The following is a 12,203-nucleotide window of genomic DNA, read 5'->3' as shown; positions in this document are numbered from 1 at the left end:
TCGCTCACACCATCCCGTCGTCGGTACCACCTTGGTGAGCCTCTTGTTCTTATCCTTTTATATAAAAATCATGTTTGTGTGATTTAGATAGTTACATTTATAATTTTCTTACCCGTACGTTGTTTGTTATGCATAGTGGCATGGTTTTGATATCCGTCACCGTCGGCCCTCATCTGGTTTATGATTTGGATGTGGTATATTCTCTTTTATAACTATTTGTTGCATTTCGTGTTTATGACAAATTATGCCCATCAAGTTGACATAGATATTTTATTCTAAGAGGTATGTGAACCGGAAATTGCAACTGACCCTCTTGTCGAGAAGTTAAATTTAGTTGAAAAAGAAAACGAGTATCTGAAAGAAAAATTGAAAAGAATTAAAGAAGAGAAGATGAAACTGGAGTTGTATGTTGCCGATGTCGTCGATGATCACAAGATCAAGGGGGATGCAATGCGCTTGAAGATTAGAAATATTAGAAAATATGCCATTGATAGTGAGGCTTGGTATCATTATGATGTTGGATCAATTGTTACCTTAGTTGCGATCTTGATCGCATTTGTTGTTGCATTTAAATGCTTCAGCTAGAGAGTGTGTATGTTGTTTTATGAGAATAAGTGTGTATGAACTTGTATTAATTTGGTCTTTTCGGTGTTGTGTAATGAAGATGAGTCGGCAATGGATGTACGATGACCGATGCTCTCCCTAGTTCATTAATGGCGTGCATACTTTTCTGCTTGCGGCTGAGGCAAACAAGTAGGCAGATGTTTTTATGTGTTGACTGTAAGAATGACCGAAATTACTTTAACTCAAGAACCATTCACGTCCACCTGTTTTAGTCCAGTTTCATGTCTGGCTATAATTGTTGGACCAAGCACGGAGAAAGAGGGGTCCTAATGGAAGAGAATGAAAAGAAGAGGATGACGACAACTATCCTGGCCATGGGTTCCCTAAATACGATGGTACAACAATGGGGGAAGAAGCTCAGCTGGCAATGCGGGAAGTAGTTGAAGAAGAGGCATCAGATGAGCCCGCTGATGATCTTGGTCGGGTCATTGCCGATGCAAGGAGAAACTGTGCAAGTGAAAAGGATATGTTGAAGTTGCAGCGCATGTTAGAGGGTCACAAGAAATTGTTGTACCCAAATTGTGAAGATGATAAGAAAAAGCTGGGCACCACACTGGAATTGTTGCAATGGAAGGCAGAGAATGGTGTATCTGACAAGGGATTTGAAAAGTTGCTGATAATGTTAAAGAAGATGCTTCCAAAGGACAATGAATTGCCCGACAGTATGTACGAAGCAAAGAAGGTTGTCTGCCCTCTAGGATAAGAGGTCCAGAAGATACATGCATGCCCTAATGACTGCATCCTCTACCGCGGTGAGTACGAGGATTTGAATGCATGCCCGTGAAGGGAATATGCCCTAGAGGCAATAATAAAGTTATTACTTATTTCCTTATATCATGATAAATGTTTATTATTCATGCTAGAATTGTATTAATCAGAAAGTTAGTACATGTGTGAATACATAGACAAACAGAGTATCACTAGTATGCCTCTACTTGACTAGCTCATTAATCAAAGATGGTTAAGTTTCCTAACCATATACATGAGTTGTCATTTGATTAACGGGATCACATCATTAGGAGAATGATGTGATTGACTTGACCCATTAATTAGCTTAGCACGATGATCGTTTAGTTTGTTGCTATTGCTTTCTTTATGACTTATACATGTTCCTATGACTATGAGATTATGCAACTCCCGAATACCGGAGGAACACTTTGTGTGCTACCAAACGTCACAACGTAACTGGGTGATTATAAAGGTGCTCTACAGGTGTCTCTGATGGTACTTGTTGGGTTGGCATAGATCAAGATTAGGATTTGTCACTCCGATTGTCGGAGAGGTATCTCTGGGCCCACTCGGTAATGCACATCACTATAAGCCTTGCAAGCATTGTAAGTAATGAGTTAGTTGCGAGATGATATATTACGGAACGAGTAAAGAGACTTGCTGGTAACGAGATTGAACTAGGTATTGTGATACCGACGATCGAATCTCGGGCAAGTAACATACCGATGACAAAGGGAACATCGTATGTTGTTATGCGGTTTGACCGATAAAGATCTTCGTAGGATATGTAGGAGCCAATATGAGCATCCAGGTTCCGCTATTGCTTATTGACCGAAGATGTGTCTCGGTCATGTCTACATAGTTCTCGAACCCGTAGGGTCCGCACGCCTAAAGTTTGGTGATGATCGGTATTATGAGTTTTTGTGTTTTGATGTACCGAAGGTAGTTCAGAGTCCCAGATATGATCACGGACATGACGAGGAGTCTCGAAATGGTCGAGATGTAAAGATCGATATGTTGGACGACTATATTCGGACACTGGAAGTGTCCCGAGTGGTTTCGGATAAAAACCGGAGTACCGGGGGGTTACCGGAACCACCCGGGGAGTTAACTGGGCCTCATGGGCCTTAGTGGGAGAAGAGGAGGGGCGGCCAAGGCAGCCGCACGCCCCCTCCCCCTCTAGTACGAATTGGACAAGGAGGGGGGGCGGCGCCCCCCTTTTTCCTTCTCCTCCTCCTCTCTCCCTTCCTTCCCTCTCCTACTCCAACAAGGAAAAGGAGGAGTCCTACTCCCGGTGGGAGTAGGACTCCCCCCTGGCGCGCCCTCCTCCTGGCCGGCCGCCTCCCCCCTTACTCCTTTATATACGGGGGCAGGGGCACCCTAGAACACACAAGATGATCTGTTGATCTGTCCCAGGCGTGTGCAGTGCCCCCCTCCACCATAATCCACCTCGATCATATCATAGCGGTGCTTAGGCAAAGCCCTGCGTCGGTAGCATCATCATCACCATCATCACGCCGTCGTGCTGACGAAAATCTCCCGTGAAGCTCTGCTGGATCGGAGTTCGTGGGACGTCATCGAACTGAACATGTGATGAACTCGGAGGTGCCGTACGTTCAGTACTTGGATCGGTCGGATCATGAAGACGTACGAATACATCAACCATGTTTTCACTACAAAAAAAAGACACATCCGTGACATTTTGGGTCGAACGAAAAAAAATTCTGTCATACTTATGACACTTCTATGACGACAATTGGGACAAAACCCAGTATCATCATAGATGTGGTGGGGTTCTACTTCTATGACAAAAAATCATGACAGAAAATGGGCTTTTCGTCCTGGGCGGGCCGGAGACGTAGCTGCATGACATTCTTTGGGCCGTCCATGACGGAAAAAACCATGGTAGAAGCGAGGGCGAGGAAAATATCGGGGTGTTCCCAGTTACGGTGGGTGGTCGGGGCCGAGCGATGCGCGTTTCTCTCTTACACGCACGCGCGTGGGTGCGAGGCGTTGGGCTCTAACTGAACCCGAGCGATTGCACTATAGGCTACGCGTTACTGTACCCAAGCGATCAATCGATGACTGTTAACTGAATCCGATCAAGCGATTCCTTCGCTACTGCTGCTAACTGAAGTCGATCGATGCTGCCTCTGGATGAATAGTGAGTGTTGCTGGGGGGGTGGATGAACAGTTCCCGGTGGGGGTGGATGAACAGGACCACGTGGTGTTGCCTCTAAATGAACAGGATCCCGATCGGTCGAGCCGGTTGGGGCTGGATGAATAGGACCCCGTGGAGGGTAGGATGAACATGACCACCCCGTGGAGGGCAGGATGAACAATAGACGGTGGAGGGCTGGATGAACAGTAGCCCGTGGAGGGGTGGTTGAACGGGAGCCCGTGGAGAGGGCTGGTTGAACAGTAGCCGATGGAGTAGCGTGCGGTGGAGGCTGGATGAACAGGAGCCCGTGGATGAACAGTGCAGTTGGAGGCTGGAGGAGGTCGACGGTGGATGAACAATAGCCTGTGGAGGCTGGAGGGGGTCGACGGTGGATATGAATAGTATCCGATGGAGTCCCGCTTTGCGGTACGCCACACCCCTCCCGATGAACAGGACCCCCATTTCGACCGTAGCGCTCCAACACAAGTCTGTTTCCTCCATTTTGCGGTACGCCACACCCCTCCCGATCAACAGGACACCCGTTTCGACCATAGGAGGTCCGGTACGCCAGACCCCTTCCGATGAACAGGATCCTATTTCGAACGTGGCCGGTCGAACACAAGGCCGTTTCCTCCGTTCTGCGGTACGCCAGGCCTCGTTTCCATCGGTTGTTCCATCCAAGCCCTCCCGATGAACACGACGACGCATTCCGTTCCGACCCAGCCGGTTGGCTTCCCATGAACACGACGACGACATTGTTTCTCCATTCCGACCCAGCCATGTACACGAGCCATGCCGTACGTATGCGCGAGTAGGCGTTCGAGACCCTGCCTGTATGTATGTACGTGGCCATATTTTCTTTCTTGCACATTGGCCGCTCTACGTACGTGTACATGCTACGTGCGCGCCTCTACTACGACACGTGCACGCCTCTACATCGACCAGTATGTACGTACACGTTCGCGACCAGAATGACAACGCTACGTACGCTTCGACCAGGTGGGTCCCGACTGTCAGGCACTTCATTGCGTGCGAAGATGTAGCTGGTGGGTCCCAGCAGTCAGGGGGACGAATCGTTTTTTGCCCAGACGCACTTCCTTGCGTGCGAAGATGTAGTTGGTGGGTCCCAGCACTCAGGGGGAAACATTTTTGTCACGAAATACGGTGGCCCGTCCTATGGATCCACGCTGTCAGGTAGAGGAATATTTATTTTGCACGTAATAAGGAGGCACTTCCTTGCTGTGGCCGTGAACCCAACAGTCAGCCTCTACACGTACAGTCCATGTCTGATGGAAGCCGTTTCTTGACCACGTTGACCACGCCGTGCCAAGAGCACCCGGGCGGTGGACGACGGTGAGGCCTAGGAAGGGGATAACGCGGAGCCAGGGAAGACGCAGCGGTGGATGCCCACGCGTAGAGGAGTATGAGGGTTCACTGGTTCGCTGCGGTTTGAGGCTGTCGTCACCGTAGAATAACAGGGGGTGTGGGTGAGTAGAGGGATGGCCTGGCCAGCGGTGGGAGTAGTAGGGGGCGGTGAGGCCTCCGCCGCATCGCAGCCGGCCACGGGAGGCAGGAGCACAAGGCACGACCAGCGCTGGTTTGGGCGGCCGGAGCAAGAAGACCAGAGGTTGAAGAAGCACTACGGCCGTTGGATGGACATCGTACGGTCAGTGGAGCTAGAACGTGCATATTGACTAAGTTGACAAAGCCCTCCGTCCCCGTCAACTTAGTAGGCCCACAAGTTAGCCTGCCACTATACTGGGTCCCAGCTAGCAGGGGGAGTATTCATTTTTGTGTGCGTAATAAGGAGGCACTTCCTTGCATGCGAAGATATAGCTGGTGGGTCCAAGCTGTCAGCGGCGGTAATGCTTTTTCGCAAAATACAGAGGCCCTTTCGGTGGGTCCCAGATGTTAGGTGGAGGAATCATTATTTTGCACGTAATAAGGAGGCATTTCCTTGTGTGCAGCCGTGGACCCAGCTGTCAGCCTCTCCATGTACAGTCCACTTCAAATGCATGTCGGTCGTTGACCACGTTGACCAGGCCGCGCCGGGAGCACCAGGGCGGTGGACGACGGCGAGGCCTAGGAAGGGAACGACACGGAGGCGGGGAAGACTCGGCAGTTGTTTCCCACGTGGAGGGGAGTACGACTGTACGAGGGTTTACTGGTTCGTCTACCGTCACCAAAGAATAACAGCAGGTGTGGGTGAGTAGAGGGATGGTTAGGCCAGCGATGGGAGTACGGTGGGGCGATGAGGCCTGCGCGGTAGCACAGCCGGCCGCGGGGAGGAGGGAGCAGGCAGTCCCACCGGCGCTTGTTTGAGCGGCTAGAGTAGGAAGAGCAGAGATTGAAAAAGCACGACGGTCATTGGATGGACATCCAACAGTCATTGCTTGTGCGTCAACCTTTTTTAGGAAAGCCTCAAATCTGTGGAAAACATCATACAGCCCATCTGCCATTATTTCTAATAATTTGCAGCCCATTTGCTAATTCTTAAGATTTTTTTGGAGCACATATTCTTTTTATTAGCATTACAGCCCATATTGTGGCCACGATTAAAAATTATACGAAATTTTGCATATTTCGGTGCGGTCCGAACTATTTTTAATCCCGAAATTTCAAGTCACATTCAAACTGATTTTAAAAATAAATGTATATCAATATAAAATCCAACAAATTGTCCATGCATAAAAATCAATGCAATTTAAAATCTCGAAATGAAAAAAGAAATTTAAAACTAATTGTAGGTTTAATGTGTTTTAAAAAAGTACAACCCATTTCTCATTACTGATAGGCCATTTTCTCGGCCAGCCGAATGAAGCTCTCCTTGTCTTCAAAGATTTGCAGCCCAACAGGCCTGACAAAGTGACTTACTTGGCTAATCACAAAAAAACTGGGTTGTGCCCGTGGACCCAGCTGTCAGCCTCTCCACGTACAGTACTCTTTCAATGGAAGTCGGTCGTTGACCACATTGACTACGCCGCACCGAGAGCACCAAGGCGATGGACGACGGCGAGGCCTAGGAAGGGGACGACGCGGAGTCAGGGAAGACGCGGCAGTGGATGCCCACGCGGAGAGGAGTGTGAGGGTTCACTGGTTCAACTGCGGTGTGAGGTTGCCGTCACCGCAGAATAACAGGGGTGTGGGTGAGTGGAGGGATGGCCTGGTCAGCGGTGGGAGTAGTATGGGGGCGGTGAGGCCTCCGCAGCAGCACAGCCGACAACGGGAGGCAGAGCAGGCGGCATGACCGTCGCTGTTTTGGGCGGCTGGAACAAGAAGACCAGAGGTTGAAGAAGCACTAAGACCGTTGGATGGACATCGTACGGTCACTAGAGCTAGAATCATTCATATTGACTAACTTGACAAAGCCCTCCATCCCCGTCAACTTAGTAGGCCCACAAGTCAGCCTCCCACTATGATGTGTCCCAGCTGGCAGGGGGTATTCATTTTTTGTGCGCAATAAGGTGGCACTTCCTTGCGTGCGAAGATATAGTTGGTGGGTCTGACCTGTCAGTGAAGGGAACATTTTTTCGCAAAATACAGAGGCCCTTTCGGCGGGTCCCAGATGTCAGGTGGAGGAATCATTATTTTGCGCGTAATAAGGAAGCATTTCCTTGTGTGCGACCGTTGACCCAATTGTCAGCCTCTCCATGTACAGTCCACTTCCGATGGATGTCGTTCGTTGACCACGTTGACCAGCCACGCCGAGAGCACCAGGGCGGTGGACGACAGCGAGGCCTACGAAGGGAATGACACAGAGCCGGGGAAGACACGGCAGTGGCTGCCCACGGGGTGGAGAGTTTGAGGGTTGACTGGTTCGGCTGTTGTCGCCGGAAAATAACTGGAGGTGTGGGTGAGTAGAGGGATAGATAGGCCAGGGATGCGAGTATATGATGGTCCGAGAGGCCTGCCCGGCAGCACAGCTGGCCATAGGAGGTGGGAGCAGGCGGCTGGGGTAGGAAGATCAGAGACTGAAGAAGCACGATTGCAGTTAGATTGACATCTAACGGTCTGACACTGGTAGAGTCGATTGTTGACTAAGTTTCTTTTTTGATAAATCTTGTGTACGCATGAAATTAGTAGGCCCACAAGTCATCCTCCAAATCTATGGCAGACAACATAGAGCCCATTTGCTATTTTTTAATAATTTGCAGCCCATTTGCTAATTCTTAAGTAATTTATTACAACCCATTTTCTGCCCAGGACCACGGTGAAAAAGTTCAACCTTATTTTGCATATTTCGGTGGAGTCCAAACTTTTGTAATCCCGAAATGATAAACATTTTTTAAGAACTTATTGATTTGCCAAAAAATCATTTTGTTTTTGTAAGCAAATAAGACGTGGGACAATTGAGTTGGTTTAAGGGAAAACCAGTGGCAAAAAAATCAGCGCTAGGAGGGAAAACAACAACAAAAATAAGGATGTAAATATGAAAAGTGAATTTTATGTATTTTCAATATAATGATATGTGTATATGAACTAGTAAAACTATAGGTAGAGATTAGAAAATGGATGTACCACATGCGTTTCAAGAGGAAAATAGAATTGGGCTGTGTGTTTGATTTAGTAAAAAAAGTGCATGCGGATGTTGTAAGACAAAATATAACTAACGCTGGCGGGCCAGAGGCCAGTAGATACCTTCTGGATCTTTGTGCCCCGTTGTCATCATGGGCTGGGCCTGTTAAAAACAAAACCAAGCCTGAGCAGTCTACAGCCCAATTGAAAATTGCTCGACCTGAAAAAAATATACGTGCTCAATAAACGAGAGAATTCTGCAAGTACAGACTGATAACTGGGATGTAGCAGGGATATTGTTTTTTCATCGTGATAATAAGAGCATGCACTTGTTTCAAAAAAATTGGAGAACTGGAAATTTGAACGGCAAGTGCTTATGCTACCTATCAAATAAAAATCAGGTGCCTGAAAATTCGTTTCGAAACAAATGATTCAGCTTTATATCCACGTCGGCCCTCGACATGATGGTTGGAAGCAAATGCCAAGTTCATACCAAAAGATCGTTAACCACAATACCAACTTGCGGACGACAAGGTAGTACAAGTACGAATACCAAACTAACTTATAATCTTTTTAGTCCTGGCCCTAGTGTTCGTCTGGTAGAAAATCTTGCAGAGGCCAGCTCCCGCTCCTTCTCTTGCTCCAGGTCCCCAAGGTGGTACTGGTGCATCACCCAGTTGGTCCTCTGTTGGTCGAAGTTCTTGTTGGTGTGCAGCACCAGAACCTTTTTGTTGTCCGTCTGCCGGCCATTGACCATCACCGGCAAGGTATTGCCGGTGTTGTGCCACATCGCGTGCATGCCGCACTCCGACTGTATCTTGCGATGCGTCCACGTGCCCCTTTTGAATGCCCTGGAATTGCGCTGGAAGAAATGCTTGCTTAGGCCACTCAGTGTGATACCTGCAGTATTGTCGAATACAGGTTTTAGTGTACGTAGCTGGCATTTTCATAGCATCTTTGGCATGTTGCAGTCACTTGTTTCACTTTTTATTAACTGTCAAATTGTAATTGCTTCATCAGGTCTGCGTCTAAAAAGAAAAATAGAGTTATAAACAAAGAAATATGTTTGTGCAAGTAGACGGCCGATCGGTGTCTTACCTGGAAGTTTCTCAGGATGGGTGTAGCATATGCCGTGCTCGCTATCGATGGTTGGTATGAACAAATCGATGAGAGGGTGAGATCTCGCGCTGTCAGCACTCACTTTGGCCTCAAGGTGCTCGATCAGATCCTGATCCGTGGGATCGAACTTGACGCCAGCCGGCAGCACCGGCTAATCCTTCTTTGACTTGCATGGGTTAATTCCAGTTATATGGTACTCAATGTATGATCAATCGACTGTTTTAAGTGAATGATGAAAGATTTCGATAGATAAGTGGTACTCCAAATCCGAAGTCCAGAATACCCGAACACGCCGCCGGGATTCTTGTGTCACCTCACGCGCAGCGTGTTGTCACGTCAATTCAATGTGTGGACATGATGAATAATTTTACCGACGTATACTAGTACTGCTACTGTACTACTTACTAGTCGTATTTAGTGTCACATTTTAACCATAGGTTTAACTAACAAGTACGCACTTGAAGCCTAAGTGATATATATATATACTGCACAGCATCTCCATCATCATTATTAGTACATCCTGCGCAGGTGAATTAGGATGCACTTGATCTCAGAAAGGTATCTATCCTTCAAACCAGAGGAGTGCTTCAAACTAACAACAATATATAATATCCAACAAAAGAGGGTCGTGCTACAGCAGCAGAATACATGGCTCAGTCTACATATCAATACGAATCAAGTTGTGCTATTTGCTGTTGGCATGAACCACATCGCCGCATGTCGGGTTTGCAAAAGCCATCCATCGCATGGAATCTTGATGCCTTTCAAACACTGAAGATTATCTGGCAACAAGCTGTGTCGACGAATCTCTGGATATGGTGATTCATGGAACCCATGGTATGATGTGTAAACACAGTCCTCCTGGCGAATGGAAGTTGCATAGCACGGTAATCATCGCCGGTGATATGATCGATGATTGGTTGGATGATCGGATAATTGAGCCCGAGGAACATGGAGTGGTTGCCGAGGCTGTAAACCCACCTCCAGTTGAATACGCCTGGCCCAACGGAGCTGGGATCTTTCTCGAACATGAAGCAGCCATAGCCATCAATGTCACTAACGCCCAGACATTGTACTGCATGTGGTTTGATGAAATGGTTTGGTCAATTTGGTACGTGCAAATGAGCATCAAATGACCACCGTCAGCTGAACAAGCGATAAACCACCACCCATCGGCTGGTATGATTCCAGGTCCTGGAATCATGAAGGCCAACGCATTTGCATCTGCTGCAACAATTTAAATTGAAGACCAAAAGGACAAAAATAAACAATCATGTTCAGAGTATGTGTGGAATTAAGATTATTATAACAGTGACACATATCATAGACAGAGAATTGCAATGCCATGGTCATAATCATACCCCAAGTTAAAAAAATAAGTCAATGGCTTTCATATTCTTTTCTTTATTTTATTTATTTATTTATTTTAGAAAAGGAGGATTAATGTCTTTCATATTCTAGCAATATAACATGGTTCAAACATCATGTAACAATGAGAGAAAAACAGATATGACAGGGCCTACTCATATTCTACCATAGCACTTACTACAGTTATCATATCAACTCTAAGCAATAACATGTGTTGTTATAAAAATCCTGGAAATGAGAGTAACATATAACAATCATGAGGTTATACTCATAATATCTATTCTAACAATCATTAGATACCAATTGTTCTCATATCAACTCTAACAATAACATGTGTGGTCATAAAAATCTAGGAAATGAGAGGAACATATAGCAATGATGTGGTTATAGACATACTATATATTCTAAATTTCTAACAATGAACAGACAGTCGTATTCTTAAGGTAAAGATGAGATGAGATAGAACAATTACACGACGATAGATTCCACCAGTATATGTAGCCAATCTGTGCGTCGACCGCATAAACGATGCCATCGTGCACTATAGCATCAGACAGAAGTGTTGGGTAAAGAGGATCGAAGATGAGCCATAACCATGTATGGCGACCGGATTCCAGATAGACTAATCCCATGTTGAACACGGCAATGAGCTTGTAATCCATGTAGTCTTCTGATGGTGTGGGCACTTCGCATATTACAACCTTCAGCAAATAGAGGTCAAGCCAAAAGCTCGACGCGTCTCGTGCGTAGTAGGCAGGAGTGTATGGCGGGCCGCGAGGCTCGATGGCGGCGGTATCCAAAGATGGAAGGGTGATATCTTGCTGGGTGTAGAAATCCACGAGACGCCACGGACTACCGGATTAGTGGATGAGGACGATTCAGTTGGCCTTCATGCCCGCCCATTAGTGGCCGCGCATGAAGGACATGTGGATGGGTAGTGGTAGCATGCCGAGGGGCACCACGGCAACCTCCGTAGGATCGTCAAGTTGGTGTCTGGGCCACCTGCGAGGATCGGGCATCAGCAAGCAGGGTGTCTTGAAAAGAGCCGGCCGGTTGTAGACGAGTAGATGGTACAAAGACACCAAGCATGCGGCCAGACGGACGGTGCTGAGTAGGTCCATACGATTACAGATCTGCTCCAAGAGAACATCGGGGAGGGAGTTCCAATCACGGCTCTGCGTTTCAGTCGGTTCTGCCATTGGGGTTTTCGGTGCCTGCGAGCCAGCGGGGAAGTGGATTCGGTCGGGCGAGCAAAGAAGCTTCTCCTCGCGTGGCCGAGCAGTGAGCGGGGGGATATGGTACGCGCGAGCTACCAAGGAAGATAGCACGGGTGGGCGAGCAGTGAGCAGGGGGAAATGGTGTGCGGCTGACGATGGGGAAGAGAGGAGGAAGAAGAAGAGAGGAGGAAGAAGAGTGGAAGACGGGGAAGAAAGTGCATTAAATCTAAATTCTACTACTACTACTACTACCAGGATATACCGTCCTTCGGAGTGTAAATAGTTACACCGATGACATGTGGGTCTACCACAAGAGGGCCCATATTTCAGTTAATGGAGGACAGAAGCGTGCTCTACTGACAAACATGATGGCAGTACTAGGTAAGGCTGATTTAGTAACACCAACACGCTGGTTCAGCTTATTAATTAAGTGTCCCATCTGCTGCAGCGTGTATTGTCACTTCACTGTG

The sequence above is a fragment of the Triticum dicoccoides genome, chromosome 5A (assembly GCF_002162155.2).
Source record: "Triticum dicoccoides isolate Atlit2015 ecotype Zavitan chromosome 5A, WEW_v2.0, whole genome shotgun sequence".
NCBI lineage: Eukaryota > Viridiplantae > Streptophyta > Magnoliopsida > Poales > Poaceae > Triticum > Triticum dicoccoides.
This window is presented reverse-complemented; position numbering follows the sequence as displayed.